Raw genomic sequence first — 17,969 nt, forward strand, 5'->3', positions numbered from 1 at the left:
TGATGTGCGTATGTATAGGGACAGAGGGTGAGGAGAGGGCGGGTGTTGCTGTAACACTACCCAACCAATGGTTAAACTACTAAATATATTAAAAATTAGCCCAATAAGCAAGGTTCAATTACAAGTCACTCTAACAGTTCAAATCTAACACAGGATTCTGTGTACTCCTGGAGAGAACAGAAGTTGTTATCATTTACCACTATTCTACAGCATAAATTTGAAACAAAGCAGAAATATTAAATTCCAATAAATGGTTAATGCTATATGACTGTTGATGAGTCCCAAATTTTCATTCATTTACAGTTCCATGCGAAAATACATACATTCTTTTTAGAATATTTGGAAGGCAATTCTCATGTATTTTACTAAGTAATAAATCCTGCTGTTTATAAAGTTCTTCGTCTTCCTTTAATGCATAAACTATCAAGTCAATGGCTTTATTGTAAGATACAAAGGAACAGCCTTATCTAGAATAGGGACAGCTGCATCAGCATCTCCTGCAGTAAATCTTGGGTACTTTCAGACTTCGGATAATAAAAACTAGTCATGGCCTGAGAAGATGCAGTGAGATCTTACTAACATTTTCTGTATTATTTCATTCTTGACTGTAAACCATGAACTAATTCTTTTCCAGGTGTTTATAAAATGACTCTAGAGTAAGCAGCATAAAATAGCAAGTATCACAATATCAAACTATAGTTATTCTTTCATCATAATGAATAAGCTTTCATGCAAATATATATATATTTATTCCAAGAAGAAATCCCAACATGAAGATTTGGCTTGTAAAGGGTCTTTATCATGAAGCAGGCTCATGGATCAAATGTAAAGATGACAGCTATCACTATGGTTGTATTTAGATGCCGAGTGATCACACGTGAAAGGTAGGAAAACAAAGAAATAACAGCTACCATGAAAAACCGAGTTTTTTACTGCATACTATGTGAACTTCAGAACCTGCTTTAAACAAGAAATAAAGCAGTATGTTAATTTAACAAGCTTTGACAATAATAATAATGGGAGTCCTTTGCAGCTGAATGACTGGCAGAGGCAAAACACTGAAAGCCTTGTTATTCCTCCAAAAGTCACTAAAACCTCAACCTTTTTTGTTGTAACAGGTATTTTACCTACTATATCTTGGCTATTTTGCAATAGAAATCTGCCATTTCAGTTTTGTTTTGTTATAGGTGACTTTTAACAGTAATCATTTACTAGAAATATCTGTTTTCTAAACATTTTTGAGTCATATGTTTCTCTTTCATTGGACATGAACACAAAGAAACATCATTGCAGAGTAACGTAGCAACAGGGAAGAAGCTGAATCTTCCAAACCAGATGCTGATAACAAACCCACACCTGAAAATATCCAACCATTTTAATTCACCAGATATGGGTGAAAAAAGCAAAAAACAAAACTCAGTAGAGTTAAGAGTTTTAGAACCAATAAAGGTATCTATGTGACCAGAAGGGATCTAAACTTACCTAACTTTATAAAAGGGCAGCACTGGGAAGATTAAATGAGAACAAAAACTGGCATCAAGAATACTAAGCACAGAGCCTGATAATACATATCAGGTAATAATAACATTTAAAGCATCATTAAAAATGTAGACCCTGCTGTGACAATGAATCTATGTATATTCATGTATAACTGAAAAATTGTGCTCTACACTGGAATTTGACACAACATTGTAAAATGACTATAACTCAGTAAAAAAAAAAATGTTAAAAAAAAATCTAGACCCTGTTTATACTCTCAATTCTACCACTACTAATTCAATGCTCATCCCAGAGTCAAACATTCAGATCTTAATTTTTCCTGTTAAAGGTTCAGAGAGTAAATATATTAGGCTTTGTAGATCACATGGTCTCTGTCTCAACTACTCATCCCTGCCTCAACACCATTATTGCAGAGGGAAAGCAGCCACAGACAATACTTAAAAGCATGTGTGTAGCTCTGTTTCAATAAAATTTTATTTATTGAAATTTGAATTTTATGTAATTTTCATGTATCAGAAAATATTATTCTTATGAATTAAAAAATAATTTTTTAATGTAAAAACAATTCTCAGCTTATAGGATATACAAAGAACAAGGGGTGAGCTGGCCTTGGAATACTGTTTGCCAATCTCGACCTTGGGCAGTGATATACAAAATGTGGTCTATGGACTGTTCTAGTCAGAGAACTCTTTGTAATCCATCAACATTGAGATAAGCACAGAAATTAGGAGGAAGCATTTAGAACTGGGCATGTCATTTTAATCTACTTCCTCATGTACCTCATCTTCATTGCAGTTTACAAAATTGTTGGTCTCCCATGAACTGGGGAAGAAAAAACTCGTCCTTGACCACAGCCAGTTTGAGAAGCACTGAGCGAGGGCATACGTAAAATTCTCTGGACCTCAATTCCTGAGTCTCTAAAGTGAAGGAGCTGGAATACGTAGATGATTTCTAGATATTGAAGGTAGGCCTCAAGTCCCTGATAATGCTTTCAGATTTATATAGCCTAACTTGAAGCATCCCTAAAATCTTTAAAAAAAAAAAAAGTTTATTTATCCTAACACTTTATCTAACAAAAACAAAACAAAAGTTGAGACCACGATCAATGAAAGTTGTAGGATACATACTAAAAAGTCCCAAACTACTCCCCAAGCAATTCCTCAAGGTGATTTCGGTTTCATACTATTCTCTCTGGAGATTTGGGGGACTACTTTCTAATACTAGAAGAACAGCACATGCACGAGGCAAAGATATTAACAATGGCTTTCAAGAATGTCACTTGTACTTAAAGTGGTGACATGCAGGACTCAATACTGGATGCTTCAAAATTTGCTTTCAGGGTTCTGTGCTACCAAAAGGAATAATAAAATGTGACTACTGATACATAGCACAATTCATCTTGTAACATCAATATATATTGACAGCACACTAATTAGAACAGATTCTTCTTCAAAAGTAGCACAAATGTCTGAAGCAAAGTTCCTAAAATACACAATCAATATACAAAATAAAGTTTGAAAGGAAAACAAGGAAACTAAAATCTGAGTAACATTCAGTATGTAAATTAAGACTTCTGTGGCCATTCAAAAGCTCTTTGTGCTACCTTTAACCAATTAGGGCATCATCAAATCCCAAATCCCAAATGACTTGGCTATATGTCTCAAATCCATTTATCTCCTTTTGAAGTTAGAAGGATGGGGGAAACAGAGCAGCTAGCATAACAACAGATAGCTGAAACTAAGGTCAAATCACAATATTCAAAATGATATTCTTAAAAGAGCCATGGCAAGGACATTTGATTTTCCTATTTCTGGTGCAGGCATTCAGCTACAGCAAGCCAGGTCTGGAAAACATGCCTGTAGCCTGTGACCAATTCAGTAGAGACTAAAATTGATTCATTTAATTCCACAAAACTATTAAATTTAAACATTCACATCATTTTATTTCTTTCAAATATTTCCATTTTGGATGGTTCTGGAATGGCAGTAATGGCCCGGGCATCTGGCAAACATATATACCCATCTTCAGGGTAAGGTACCTTCATCAAAGGCCAAAAAATCATTCCTATAAATAAATGTATAGTAAAATATCCAGCACATATCCAAGATAACCAGGCACACAGGTAATCTGAAATGCAGAAGCAACAACTAGCACCAATAGACAACATAAAACCAGATTCATAAAAACTTCAGATGCCAGAATTACCAGGGATTGTAAAGAGAACTATGCATTTTGTGTTTCATAAAACAAAAGACAAGCTAAAAGATCTACGTTAGAGGAAAGAGTGATAAGGCGAATCTGTAAAAGAACCAAAAGAGAAGCTCTAGAAATAAATATACAATAATAAATTACAAATGAGGGCTCCAGTACCCAGCCATGATGGAGTAATCAGTAACTATCCCTCCCTCCCTGACACAAGCAACTGTAAAATTGGACAAAATATTTGAAGCAACTAACTGAAGGCAGTGATCAATAGTAGAGCTACACTATGATCCTTGAAAGGAAACTCAAAAGATGGGTACCATAATCACTCAGCTCTCTGCCTGAGACAATCTGCCAATAGCGTGCACATAACTAGAATCAGAACAGAACATGGTGGTCATACTGAACTGAGAAAACAGAGATCTGAATTCAAGGCAGATGAACTGGCTGGAATGTGCAGGAAGGGAAAGTGGAAAGGGTGCACCCGTGCAGAGAAGAGGCCTCAGATGTCTGCGTAGGGGTCTCCTGTCATAACAAGGCTGTGGGCTAGCCTGTATACGTGTAACACAAGAACACCTGAGGCTTAACGGGCAGTAGCTGTTATGGGTTGAGAGCATGACACAGTCAGCAGAGGTGGACAGTAGTGCTGAGAGAAACTGGAATTCTGGCCTTAAGAGAGCATAAAGAGATCCTAAAAACATCTTGTTAACATACTTGGTTCAGAGCTGAGAAAACACAAAGGTCATTCTAGTTATGAATAAGCACATACCTTAGAGCAGAGGGTTGGAGTCTACAATGCCAAAACTATTCTTATAATAACAATTTTCTTGTTTTACTATATTAACATTTGCACTGATAGTACAAAAGCAACAGAGGGTACAAAACAACTGGCAACCAAACTATACTAGTGATCAATCCCTGAATCCTTCACTATCATGCATTTATAATACAGGATGGGGTGGGGGTTGGTTTTATTTTAGAAAGTTCTTGAATTAAAATTCTGAATTTTGTTAAGTCTTGATCTTTGAATCCACTTCTTTATAATATTCTCTGTGAAGAATTGGGAAGAATGCATTAAGGACTTCTGCATATCAATGTAATAACGGTTGTGTCAAGGAAAAGGACTCGTGTGATTATTGGAGTTGCAAGCTGAATTAGTGACTTTTTATTACAAAGCATCATTTTTAATTAAAAGCAAAACCAACAGAAGTACTATGGTTATTTAGACTTGGGTATCTGGCAGATACGTTTTTAAAAGCCAGTCATAAAATTAAAGCTTTCAAGCAGTAATTAGAATTTTGTAAAATTTCTTAATTGCTTACATGAGCCTGAACTTGTAAATATTCTTTTTTTTTTTTGCTGACTTTGATGTAATTATGACAAATGCAATTTTTTGATACATTCAAAACTGTGTCAACATTTTGGAATACCTGCCTAACTCAGAGAATCAATATTTTCAAAATGACCAACAGAAACTGTTAAAAAATAATGCTGGGATACATCCTTTCAAAGAAGAAGACAGATCAATGGATTGTGATGTTACAGAGCACACAAAGTTCTCTGGTATGGTTTGTTTCCACATTGCAATTAACCATTAAGAAACTACAACTTGTCAAGTATGGATAGGATATCAAGAAGAATATCCAAAGTTATTTGAAAAGGTTATCAAATACACTTCACTCTTCCAACTATGATTTGGATCTTTTTCAGTAGAACAGACTGTACCCAAAATCAGGTATGAGGATCCAGCTGACTTTGATTAAGCCAGATAGTAAAGGCATTTGCTTTAATGCAAAACAACACCAATACTCTCAACTTTTATGTTTTGGAAAATAGTTACTGCTTACAGAAATGTTACTTCTATTAACATATAATGAATTCGCTATTTGATAAGTAAACTAGTAACTTTTCAAAGTTTGTAATTTTTATTTCTAATATGTCATATATGACCCACATAAACAGAAGCTCTTCAGAATGTTCCATGACTTTTAAGAATGAAAAGTGATCAAAATATTTGAAAATTTCTGTCCTAGAATAAGCCCCAGTATAGACACACCCTAATAAATTCTGAAACAAAATCTCAACAAGATCTGCAAAAAAGACAGTCTGGAGACTGAGTTCCACTATGTTAAAGAAATTTGGGAAATACCTTGGGCTTTCTACATAAATGCACTAACAAAGCATAAGGCCAAACCTCCAAAAGTTCAAGGTGAGTAGCAAGCAATTGAACTCTGCTAAAACAAGAATAAAATTTTTTCAGAGGAATATAAGTGAAAATAACATTGCAGTACCTGTACAATGTCTACTATTGAGTCAAAACTTACTAGACATATAAAGAAAAAGGAAAATGTAATCCACAATCAAGAACCAAAAAAAAAAAAAAAGCAGTCAAAAGAAATCACACCCAAATTGGTCCAGATGTTAGACTTAGCAGACAAAAACTTTAAAACTATCATAAGTCCAAAGAATTAAAAAAAAATATATGGCCTGAAGAAGTACACAGAGATATTCTAAGAACCAAGTAGGAAATTCAAGACCTGAAAAGTTGAAGGAATTAAGCTACCTAATTTCAATATCTATTATAAACCTATAGTAAATACTGGAATAAGAATAGATATTTAGATCAATGTAACAGGAAATAGATATACGTATGGTGAACTGATTTTCCTACAAAGAAAGCCAAATAATTCAATAATGGAAAAAAAAAGTCTTTTTGACAAATCATGCTGGAACAACTGGTTATCTACATAGAAAAGAAAAGGAAAAAACAAAACCATGAAACTTGACTCTTATCTCATACTATATAAACAAATTAATTCCAAATGAGTCATAAACTTAAACATAAATGTTAAAACAATAAAACTTGTGGAATAAAACATGGAAGAAAATCTTCATGACTTTGAGATGGGAAAGTTTTTTAATGATAAAAAGGGCCTAAACTATAGAAGAAATTATTGATAAACTGTACTTTATCAAAATTAATACTTTCTGCTCTTCAAAAGACACCATTAAGAACATAGAGGCAAACCATAAACTAGAACAAAATATCTGCAACAAATACGTGTGATAAAAAACCCAGATCCAGATTATATAATGAACGCCTACAAATCAGTATTAAAACGACAACCCAACTTGAAAAATGGGCAAAAACCAGGATACTACACAAAAGATATACAAACTACCAATATATGAAAAGATGCTCAATATCATTAGTCAAAAGAAAAATGCAAATTTAAAAGATGGGCAATGCCAAGTATTAACAAGGATGTACTAAACAGGAATTCTCATGCATTGCGGGTGGGCATATAAAATGGTACATAATCACTTCAGAAATCAGTCTGGCAATTACTTATAAAGACAGATATACATTACTGTATGTTCTAACATTCTCCTTTTAAATATTTATCCAAGAGGCAAACATATGTCCATACAAAAGACTTGCATATAAATATTTGTATGTTTGCTTATAATAGTAAAAGAATAGGAACAATCTCAATATCCATCAACAGGTGATAGGATAAGCAAATACTACTCAGAGATAAAAAGAAATAAACTATTAACTCATACTAGAGGGATGAAATCTCTAAAACATTATGCTGAGCAAAAGAAGCCATACAGCAAAGAATATATTTCTAGAACAGAAAACTAATCTACAGTGACAGAAAACAAGTCAACTGTTCCCTGGAGATGATGAAGGAGACGAGAAAACTGACTGCAAATGGACACCAGAGAATTTTTTAGAGTTATAAAAATGTTCTATTAAATTGTGGTAGTGGTTACATGGGTGCATACATTTGTCAAAACCAGCCAATATGTATACTTAAAATGGATACATTTTGTTTCATTATCTCAAACTAATTTTATAATTCAGTAAAGTAGATTTTTAAAAGCTCAATAGAAGGGTTTAACTGCAGATTAGAAACACCTAAAGAGAATTACTGACCTGGAAAAGTCAATAGATATTTCCAAGAATGCTGCAAGGAGAAGTAATCATGGACAAAGGATGAAGTGAGAAGGTCTAACATGTTGCAATTAATCTTAAAAGAAAAAGAAACATACATATTTGAAGAGACAATAAGATTTTCCCAGAACTAATAAAAGACACCAATTTACAAGTTCAAGAAGGATAAACTCAATGATACAGAAAAAAATATTACACATATAAATTAGGAACAACTACTATTAAAAATAGCTGATAATTCAAGAGAAAGCAATAAGTTAATAGGGCAATGGTATACAAAATATATCGGCAGTAAATAATTTGTGAACCTATCCTAACTATATGTTATACTACATGGCATATGTGCTAAGCAATGATTTAATTATGTTTCCATGTATATTTGTAAAAAATGATATTTTTGCAAGTGTAAAATTACCATATTCCTATTCTTGGGATAAATTTAATTTAGGAAACATCAATCAGATCTTAAAAATTATTTTAAAATAAATGTTAATAGATTTAGATACAGTCTAAGTTTTTCTACTCTACCACTCTGGAACCAAGATATACAAGGTCAGATTAGCCAAATCAAAGAAAACTCTGATATAAATGTAACATTTATTTTGATCTGCAAAATTTTGCATTTTAAAAATATTTTGTTTCCTCTTTATGTTTCTGTTTAGAATTCTCTCCAATTATTATGATCCATCTTTTTCACAGCAGACTTTCTACCTCCAAATAAACTAAACATGTAAATTCTTCAAATTCTAACATTCAGAGGGGATAAATACTGGTTCTACAAACCAAATTAAACGTGAGATTCAGAAAGAGTGATCAATTCTATTCCCTTTCAACATATTCATGATCAGTAAGTTTCTCTCAACATAAGCAAGACTCACATTGATTTTTTTTGATCCTCAGTGGTATCTTTTCACTGAATAAGTAGTGACATTCACTGAGTGACGTGGCTTCTTCTTCTTAATTAATACCCTTTGCAGAAATCTCTGAGAACCTCAAAATACAATGGCTGGCCTAATGTGACCCTACTTATAAAGCTCTTCTAAAACAGAGATTTAAAAACAGGGATTCTGTATGAAAACGAATATATGTATGTATATGCATGACTAGGACATTGTGCTGTACTCCAGAAATTGATACATCATAACTAACTGTACTTCAATTAAAAAAATAAAAAATAGTAAAAATAAAAACAGGGATTCTAGCATAATGAACAGAGAACTAAGCAAGCTAGAGAAAAGTTTTGAAGTAATGGTTGCATGGTCTTAGCTTGGTCTCACTAACCATAAATTAAGATAAGTAGTGATTTTCCAGTCTCCTAGAGCTATGCCATCCAATACAGTAGCCACAAGCCTACTGAGTCCTTGAAATGCAGCTAGGCTGATGACCTGAATTATTAATTACATTATGGGTTGAAATAAAGCTATTTTTTTGGATTTGCTGATTTAAGTAAAATGTATTATTAAATTAATATTACCTGTTTCTTTTAAATGTGGCTATTAGAAAAATTTAAATTACATTCATGTCCAGTATTACATTCCTACTTAATAGCGCTACTGTAGAGGAGACTGAACCTTGGAACTATTGACATTTGGAATCTGATAATTATTTGTTGCAGGTGTTGGGTAACGGCTGCACCAGTGCCCTGGAGACTCAGCAAGTATCCTTCACACGCTAAGCAAAGACTTGAATCACAGTTTTTCTGTGTTTTGGTGCAATGCCTTGTGTCTCTGGAAATAAAAGACTTGCAAGGCACTCCTCTGAAGCCATCCTCCACTCACCTCTCTACTTCCCCTGGAGGCAGTCCTCAGACAGTGTCTCATCACTTCCCACTTCTGATGAGGCAGGGCAAGGGGCTTTCTTCCTCTCTCCTGTTACTGGCTCTTCAGCAACAGGGTACCCCACAACTGCAGTCATTCTTTTCATGTGGGACAAGGACCACAGGGAGCTGGCACCCTTGGTTTACCCTTCTTTTCACTATCTGTATAATAAACTACCTAAATCTAAAAGTGGCTTCTGGCAATTTTTCTAGTCAAATTAGTCAGACCCTGGCTTTGGCCTTGGCTTGTCTTGCAGTGTGTACTTAACAGTGGGGAGCAGCCGTGGGCACTATAAGATGTTTTACAGCACCCCGACCTCTAACCCACCGGATGTCAATAGCACCCCCCCCAACTGGGACAATCAAAAATGTCTCTAGATATTGCTAACTATCTCCTCAACGGGCAAAACTGCTCCCAGCAAAACCACTGCTCTTTAGGGTCGATGCCCCACACTCACACCCACACCCTCATACACACACTGTGCAAAGTGGAACATGTGACGGTCTGGGCTTCTCCCTTCAACACTTTTACATACTGGGTTACTGCCTTTCATTTGCAGAAAGATTTCTGTGGTTTGAAAATGTAATAGGAAAAAAGTAAATAGTAAATCATTAAAATAGTAACTTGTAAATAAGTTTTTTAAAAATAATAGTAAATGATAAATAATAAAAATAATTCCTAAGGATCCTTCTAAATTTAAGATGTTATAACCTATATCTTTGAGTACTGACTTTATTACTTAGAGGAATTTTTTTCAAATATGAGAGAAAAAAACTACTTTGATTGTCTTAAACAACATCAAAATTTATTAAAGAACAGAGGTATGTCATCAAAAGCAAAGGCAGAAATATGTCCCCAAATTTACCCTGATGTTGTCTACCCATTTCTCAGCTCCATCACCACTGCCCATAAATACAGACAATACATACACCTGCATTATTTACCTGAATCCTAATTCCAAACTCTCATTAAAGAGAAAGTGCTCCAGCTTGCCCCAATATCTGGTTCTGGACTTCAAAAGTCTGGCCAGAGACGGAGGAAGAGGCAATAAAAACAATGGTGATGGGGAAAGGGGCGTTAGCTCTAGAAGACCTGGGCAGTTATCTCAATGGGCATCTACAGCAATAGCAGATCTTAAATTTAAAATATTCTGTAGATATAGCTGTACATGGTATATGAGTAAATTTACAAAAATATGTCTCTATTTTACACATTTCTACAGCGTTTTAATGTTTATTACAAACATGTATTATTTTTATAATGAGAAAGAAATGAGAGAGATATTTCTCCTCAGACAAAAATGATCTTTAAGCATGCTGTTTACGTTTGGCAAAACAATACTTCTCTGAAAGCCACTGTTTAAAGTAATTAATTTGTAACCAATGGAGAAGTAAAAATTGGGTAGTTCTTATCAAGTGAATAATATTGAATATGGTGGTAGTGTTAAATAAACAAGACCAATATAAATACATTAATTTAGAATCTGTGATAATGCTGAGATTGCAGAAATAAGTCTTAAGTAAAATAGTCAAGAAATAATTTTCTATTGTGTAAAATTCCAGATTTTTAACCACACCTTTTTCAGTCTTTGCCTTTCACACGAAAGTGACCAATAATTCAGAAATCTGTCAACAACAGGGACTAGCATCCTTGTGATATGTTACTTATTTTCACCTCAATGAACTATCTGCCTTTATGTGCCTCATTAGATAGATACCCATTTATAACTTTTTTCCATACACCTCAGTGGGACAAAATAAGAATACATATATTTTTAAGTTCAAAAAATAAAATTCTCTACTAAGTCTGCATCTCTTGCTAACAACAAAACACCATCGTTAAGAGTGGGTCCTCAGGAACCAGACGGTATGGGTTAGAACCCCTGTTCTGCCACCTCCTAGTTCTGGGGCCCTAGGAAGCGACGTCACCTCTCTGCACGTCCATTTTCTGGTCTGTAAACCAGGAGATAATAACAGTACCTACTCAGGGTTATTAAGAGGACAAAACAAATAAATATTTGAGAAGCTAGTAGAACAGTGACCAGCATATAGTACACATGTGCATGTAAGAAGTTTTTTAAAAGACATTAGAAAACTACTTAATTACTTACTCAAAAACTTAACCCAAGTAAATAAAATGTTATTGAATTTATATAAGAGTCTTCTTTATGATCAAACTTTGGCATGAAATGTTACAATAATAAAAGAATCCTCCAAATAAATTTTGCTCTATTATCAAGTTTTCCCATAAATATAAAAAAATCAAGAATTTTTTAAAAGGCCCTTTACATCCGGAGTAACCCAGGTATGGATTATTCTGTATGTGTATATAGCATATTTTTATGTCCAATTCAACTATATATCTCCTTTGTGCAATAAAGAGTTAAGGCAGGCCACAATACACTTATGAAATCAGCATTGTCTGCTTACACAAATCACGTTTTATTGTAAAATAAAGCAAGCAGTGGAATAAACATAAGACTGATTATAGCAAAGCGTATCTCTTTCTACCGGGAAACCCTAGAGAATTAAGTCTAAAAGAAAGTTCTGTCCAGGAGTGAGACCAATCTCTGCTTAGCAATTGCCAGCCTTAGGTAAGTGACTTCACCTCTGTCAGTCTCAATTTCCTCTTTCATAAAACACTATCTTCCTCCAAGGATTGCTGTTATAATTGAGACAATATATACAAACCTAGCTTGGTTCTTGGCACATAATAGGGACTCAATAAACCTGTCCCTTCAATCAGGATCTTTTCATCTGCCTTTCAATAAATAGAATCATGTGCACAGAGAGCTAAAAAATATCGTTTGGATTACAATAAAGGCAAACTGGTAACCTCCCTAGGGACAATGAACTTGTTTGTGCCCAGTCAATTATTGTTGTATGCTTCTTTTTACTTAGGGGAAGATTACCTTTTCTAATAGTTGACTAGACCCAGCTAAATTACACACTAATAAGGAATAAAGCATATATTACAGTCCAACCACATAGGTTTACAACAAGATGACAGAATTTTTATAGTTCTAGGGACAGCAACCTCATGCAAAAGGTGCCTTCCCATCTGCCTCTGAGAGAGAAGAGATCCTTAACCTGCCGTTCTGAATCCATCCCTAAATTGTTAAGGGCTGAGTAAGACCTCAAAGACTTACTAGTATTTCCAGGCAAATTCCCCATTAGTATAAAATATTAAGACCAATTCAGTTTTAGTGCTACTAGATACAAGGTTTAAAGTCGCACATTTAAAAACATTTTCCACAAGGAACACAGGATTGAACTGGTACCATAATATTCTGACTCTGAGCTTTGGTTTCTTAAGAAATTTCATTACTACTATTATTTTCCAATGTCTCTGAGAATTGATTCAAATGATTGGAACTTCAATATACTGTTGTATTTTCAATCTGAAGGAGACAGAATATAACTCCTAAGTTTTTATTCTTTGGGAAATATGTCAAATAATTTTTTAATGTGGCTTATTTTCTATTGGATTCAATAAATTACCCTACTAGTGATATTCTTAATGACAGTATTCAATCCCATTTCTCACATGCCACCTTAGCTCCTCTCCCCCACGTTGAGGAGGAAAAGAATGCCTTTTTCTCATCACACAATTCCTCCCTTGCTCCTTGCCTTCCCTCATTCTTAGGGGGTTGCATTTTTTACAAACATATTATGATGCCCTCTAGCAGCTTAGAGAACTATTTACTCATAATTAATTTGCTTAAAAATGATTATTGTTCACATCTCTTTACGTTTATCAAGCTTTCACTTTTACACAGTCACAGCAAATCACTAGAATTTCATACTCCAGCTATGGAAGTATTCATGGGGAATATGTTTAAGTTACAATAATTTTCCATTATCCTACTTGCTTGTCTCTGCAGACTAGGTTGAAAGACCTGAATTTCAGTTAAAACAAAAATCATGTCTTATCAAATCATAATTCAAGTTTTTCAAAGTTACAATGAATTTGAAACAAAGGGCATAAATTAACTCACATGGATGGTAACAAAGAGCTGCAAATCCAGCAAACTTTTACTGAGCATCAGAAGACAAACATGACCTGTGAGAACACTTTATCGCTGCCACCCAAGGGAAAAGAGAGTGGAAATGAACAAGCCCTTACTGTTTATTATTTCATTTAACTTCCCATAACAACCTGATGCGGTGGGTCTGATTCCTACCTTTTAAAGGAGAAATTGAGGCTCAAAGCAACTCAATTACTTGCGGTAAGTGGAATCCATACTTAATTCTAAAAGCAAGCATTTAATTTCTACGATATGATTCTGCACAAGTACAAGCCAAGATCGCACAGGAACTGTAACTCAAGCTTTCTTCCCTTTATGTGAATTCTGAAAGGTGTATCTATGCATTTGCCCTAAACGCCTTCCTCCAAGGACCAATGTCATCTTCATAATCCCATCAAACAATCCTCCGTGGGAACAACCGCAACCCTGCCATAACACCCAGGACAGTCAGGGTTCCGTTTGAGGAAACCCACTAGAGTATTTCCTGCTCCTGTTCCCTCATTCCTCATGCTCAAGTATATTCTCTTCAAAAAATCAACACTCGAGACTGTGCTCCAAAAAGGCAAAATAAAATATATGCCCTCTATGTCTAATCATGATTATTAATACCACAGCAAATTTAGAAATTTTCAGGCTTGACACAAAATAAACACATACTTGGACACACTATGGGACTTCTTAATGTCCTATTTCTACTGTCATACCTGAGAGCAGAACATGAAACAACTCACAGTAAGGTTTACACTCAATCCTGGATTCCGTTTATAGATGAAAAGTCTAACAACCACCCCATTTAAAAAAAAAAAAGAGGACTAACAGATTTAAATAATTGAAGAACTAAAACAGCAAGAGCACATACCCAACATTTTTTTAAAAGCCTAAACCTGCAACTATCATACTTAACAACCTAGTTTGGTCAGCTGAGAATGAGGAGTGAGAAGGACTCCATAAATCTTTCTCTCCAATCTGGACCTGCCTTTGAAGTCTCAGTTACCAGGGAACTGTACAAAGCAAGGACACAGTTTTAACATACAGGCGTTTCAGATAACACGATAACCACGTAAAGGGAGAAGAGACTGGTTATATGAGCCAATTGCCTCAAACACCACTTTCATCCAACCCTAAACTCAGGCCAAGCATCTCACTGATGTCCATAGATTATTGTGGACAATCATATTTAATCTAAAAGTAAATGCAAACATATAATTAATTTCTTTAATAGACAGTCTTAAGCAATAAGAAAAGTATCATATCACTTTTTTAAATGTATCAAGGTTTTTTTATTTTTGGTTGTTCTTGTTGTTTGACATTTCCCCCTTTAATTTAAGCATCTTTGATACATTTCTTAAGTGCTTAGGAGAGTGAAGGCATTCATTCTGGGAATTTTAATAAAATGAAATGAACAAATATCAAACTCACTCTCTCTCTCTGTGTGTATACACACACACACACACACACACACACACACACACCACCACCACCATTAATCAGTATGCCTACTAAAGTAGTCACAAATTTATCAGGTAAATGCATAAACACTCTAACCTTCTTGAATGCAGTTGAACGTAAGTGGGCAAGTCATCAAGATAACAGTGCTCAGTGTCAGCAGGAATTACTTTCGAAGGGAAAAACTACTATCATTTTTAGCTCTTCTCCTTTTTAAGGATCCAAGTATGGAATTTTGCCAACTTTTACTTTTTATGAGAATATTACATTGAGACTTGTTTAAAAGATCCCAATTCAGTTTTTATATGGAAAACTGATGTTAAAAATGCCAAAGGGAGGTATTCTGGCAGGAAAAGGGAAGAGAGAGAGAATAATGAAACAAAAGCAAGTGAATCAAATTCCCAAGGCTTCACTAAATTTTCAGTGAATTTTTGCAAAGAGTAACGAAAGTGTGGGAAATGACTTTTCTTAATTCTGCTCATTTTTGGATGACATGTGAATAGAGAAAGTGAGACTAAGTCAAGAGCCCTACTCAAGTACTCCAGTGGCTACAATTTCTTTGATTCTTATTAAGCTCTAGCTTTCCAATAGTTTATCTAAAAGTAATTAAGGTTTACATACATAATTAACAAAAATTATATTCTCTGTAGTACTGTTTATAAAATAATAGTGAAAAATCAGAAGTATTCTAAATGGACTAATATAGGTAACTAATTTTTTTAATGGCTATTTCTATATAATTCTTCACAGCCTTTAAAAATGATATTAGATAAAAATATTCACTGATAATGAATTGTGTTCATAACAAAGTGAAAAAATAAGAAAACAGCATGCACAGGATGATCCCATTTTTATATAAAAAGGACTATGTACACAGGTACACTGTATCCAACAAAACTATCTAATAGACTTTCTACAATGATGGAAATTTCAATATCCACACTCTGATACAGTAACCAACAGCCAGATACAGTTATTAAGTACTTGAAATGTGGCTAGTGCTACTGAAGAACTAAATTTTAAATTTTTTACATTTTAACTGATTTTCATTTATTGGCTACCATATTGGGTAGCATAAATCTAAACGGACAGAAAATGAGGTGTGACAGTCATTACTGGTGTACTTGCTAATTTTTCTAAATGAACATCTATTACTTCTAATATTACTGTTAAGACAAAACCCAGAAAGTTATTAACCTTCAATATACTATACTTAAAATAACAAAAGATAAGAATGTACCAGAAGCAGTCCTACCCACCCCCAATCCCACGCCACTCTCAAGTTCTAGGACTTTTCATCAAAGGACTATGGAAATGATCATATAATTTAGTAAAGAAGAAAGATTTATGTGATCTGAAGAGAAACATAAGTGTATAGATCAAGTAATTTAAAACAGTTTGAACAAGGAAAGTAAATATATCTTTCTAGATAGCAGATATGTAAAATGGAGTTACCTGGGAATTATAAAAGAGATACTACTTTAGGAGTGAATTATAATAAAAACTTGGTTTAAGCTTCAGTAAATAGATTGTGAAATAAAACTCAGATCCTATGGCAAGACAAGAAAAATTTAAACACAAAAAAAACCTCTTCTCTGCCCTTTGGCCTCCTCTCTCCCCTCACTGGGATCACGTATCTGCATTATGCAACTACCAAATCTCTCCCATCGGCAGGAATTCCTGCTCGACCATAAAAATCAACATTCTCCTAGCACCAAGACAACTCCTTAAAAGATAACATTCCCTCTTGATCTTATAAGGGGGTCACATGACCCACCAGGATGACCTGGATTATGTAAACTGTCAATAATACGTCATTTGATGTACAGAGCTCTATCTCAAAAAACTTACATAACTGTGCCTTGATTTCTAACAGGCAGAACAGTTCTTGGAGGTCTTTGAGATGCTCTTCCCAGGTTATAATCCTCAAATTAAGCTCTAATGAAATTTTCCATTGCTTTCTTAAATCAACTGATTAATTTTTTGTTGACAAGATTTTTTTTTAAGCTAGGTAAAGATTACCAGTTTAAACTTGCTAAATATTAGATGATCTAAAAAGCTAAACTAAGAATAAAGAAGAATTCGTTTGGCAAACTTAAAGAATGAAATTAACTTTTTATGCTCAAAATACATTCTTAAATAAATCCCACTTAGCAGTGAGAACTTTCCGTTCTCAGTCAACAAAACATTTTCTTATTACAACAACTTTGTATCAGCTTTACAGACTGGGCAAAGTAACAACTTTCTCCTTTCCTCACTAATAAAATGGTAGGTAATCTGAATCATTTGCTTCATGCACAGGATACAAATATTAGTGAAATTATTTGGTTAAGTACTTTGCCTCAAGAGAAAAGACTGTATTATACATCATCTTAACCACAGCAATTTTTGGTAAATGTACCAACGTCACCTTTTTCTTTCTCCTCCCTATCTCAACTCTTCAGTTCATGACTGAAGAACTCATGGGTTTAACCTACAAGTACAACAAAAAAATGCTTGATTGTCCATTCCTTATAGAAATCCATTATAACCAAAAGTTAATTCATGCTCAGAATCAATATTCAACAATCCACCCTTAATGAATAACAACGATTTTGACAAATGGTAGATTACCTGACTATAAAATGTGCTGTATATTTGTACATGAATATGGAGTATCTGACATATGGCAAATTCACATTACTTTAAAATAAAAGAACCTCAAAATATTACCTAATCAAGAAGTAGAGAATTACTCAGCTTCCTTAACCACATTAACATACACTATTGCAAAAAAGCCAGAGAGAATCATGTTGCGTTCTGGTGAATTGCTTTGTCACTCCATACATATTTCTTCAGTATACAACTAGATACCAGTGATAGACAATGAGAATACAAGAACAGATAATTGAACAATAATGATTATTGTTAGTTCCGTATACTACACAGAACCAACAAAAGGATCAGGCAAGGAGAACCAGGAAAGATCTAAGCATAATACTATCCAAACATATAAGAAGACACTAACCAATCTGGA

At 34.2% G+C, this 17,969-nt stretch overlaps 1 protein-coding gene across 4 annotated transcripts in view; it reads right to left on the bottom strand.

The window, feature by feature from the left end:
- Positions 1-17,969, bottom strand: part of TNKS (tankyrase) — a 156,970-nt gene that overhangs the window by 105,938 nt on the left and 33,063 nt on the right. The gene's annotated exons all lie outside the window — the stretch shown is intronic.

The sequence above is a fragment of the Vicugna pacos genome, chromosome 26, assembly GCF_048564905.1.
Source record: "Vicugna pacos chromosome 26, VicPac4, whole genome shotgun sequence".
In the NCBI taxonomy this organism is placed as follows: Eukaryota; Metazoa; Chordata; class Mammalia; order Artiodactyla; family Camelidae; genus Vicugna; species Vicugna pacos.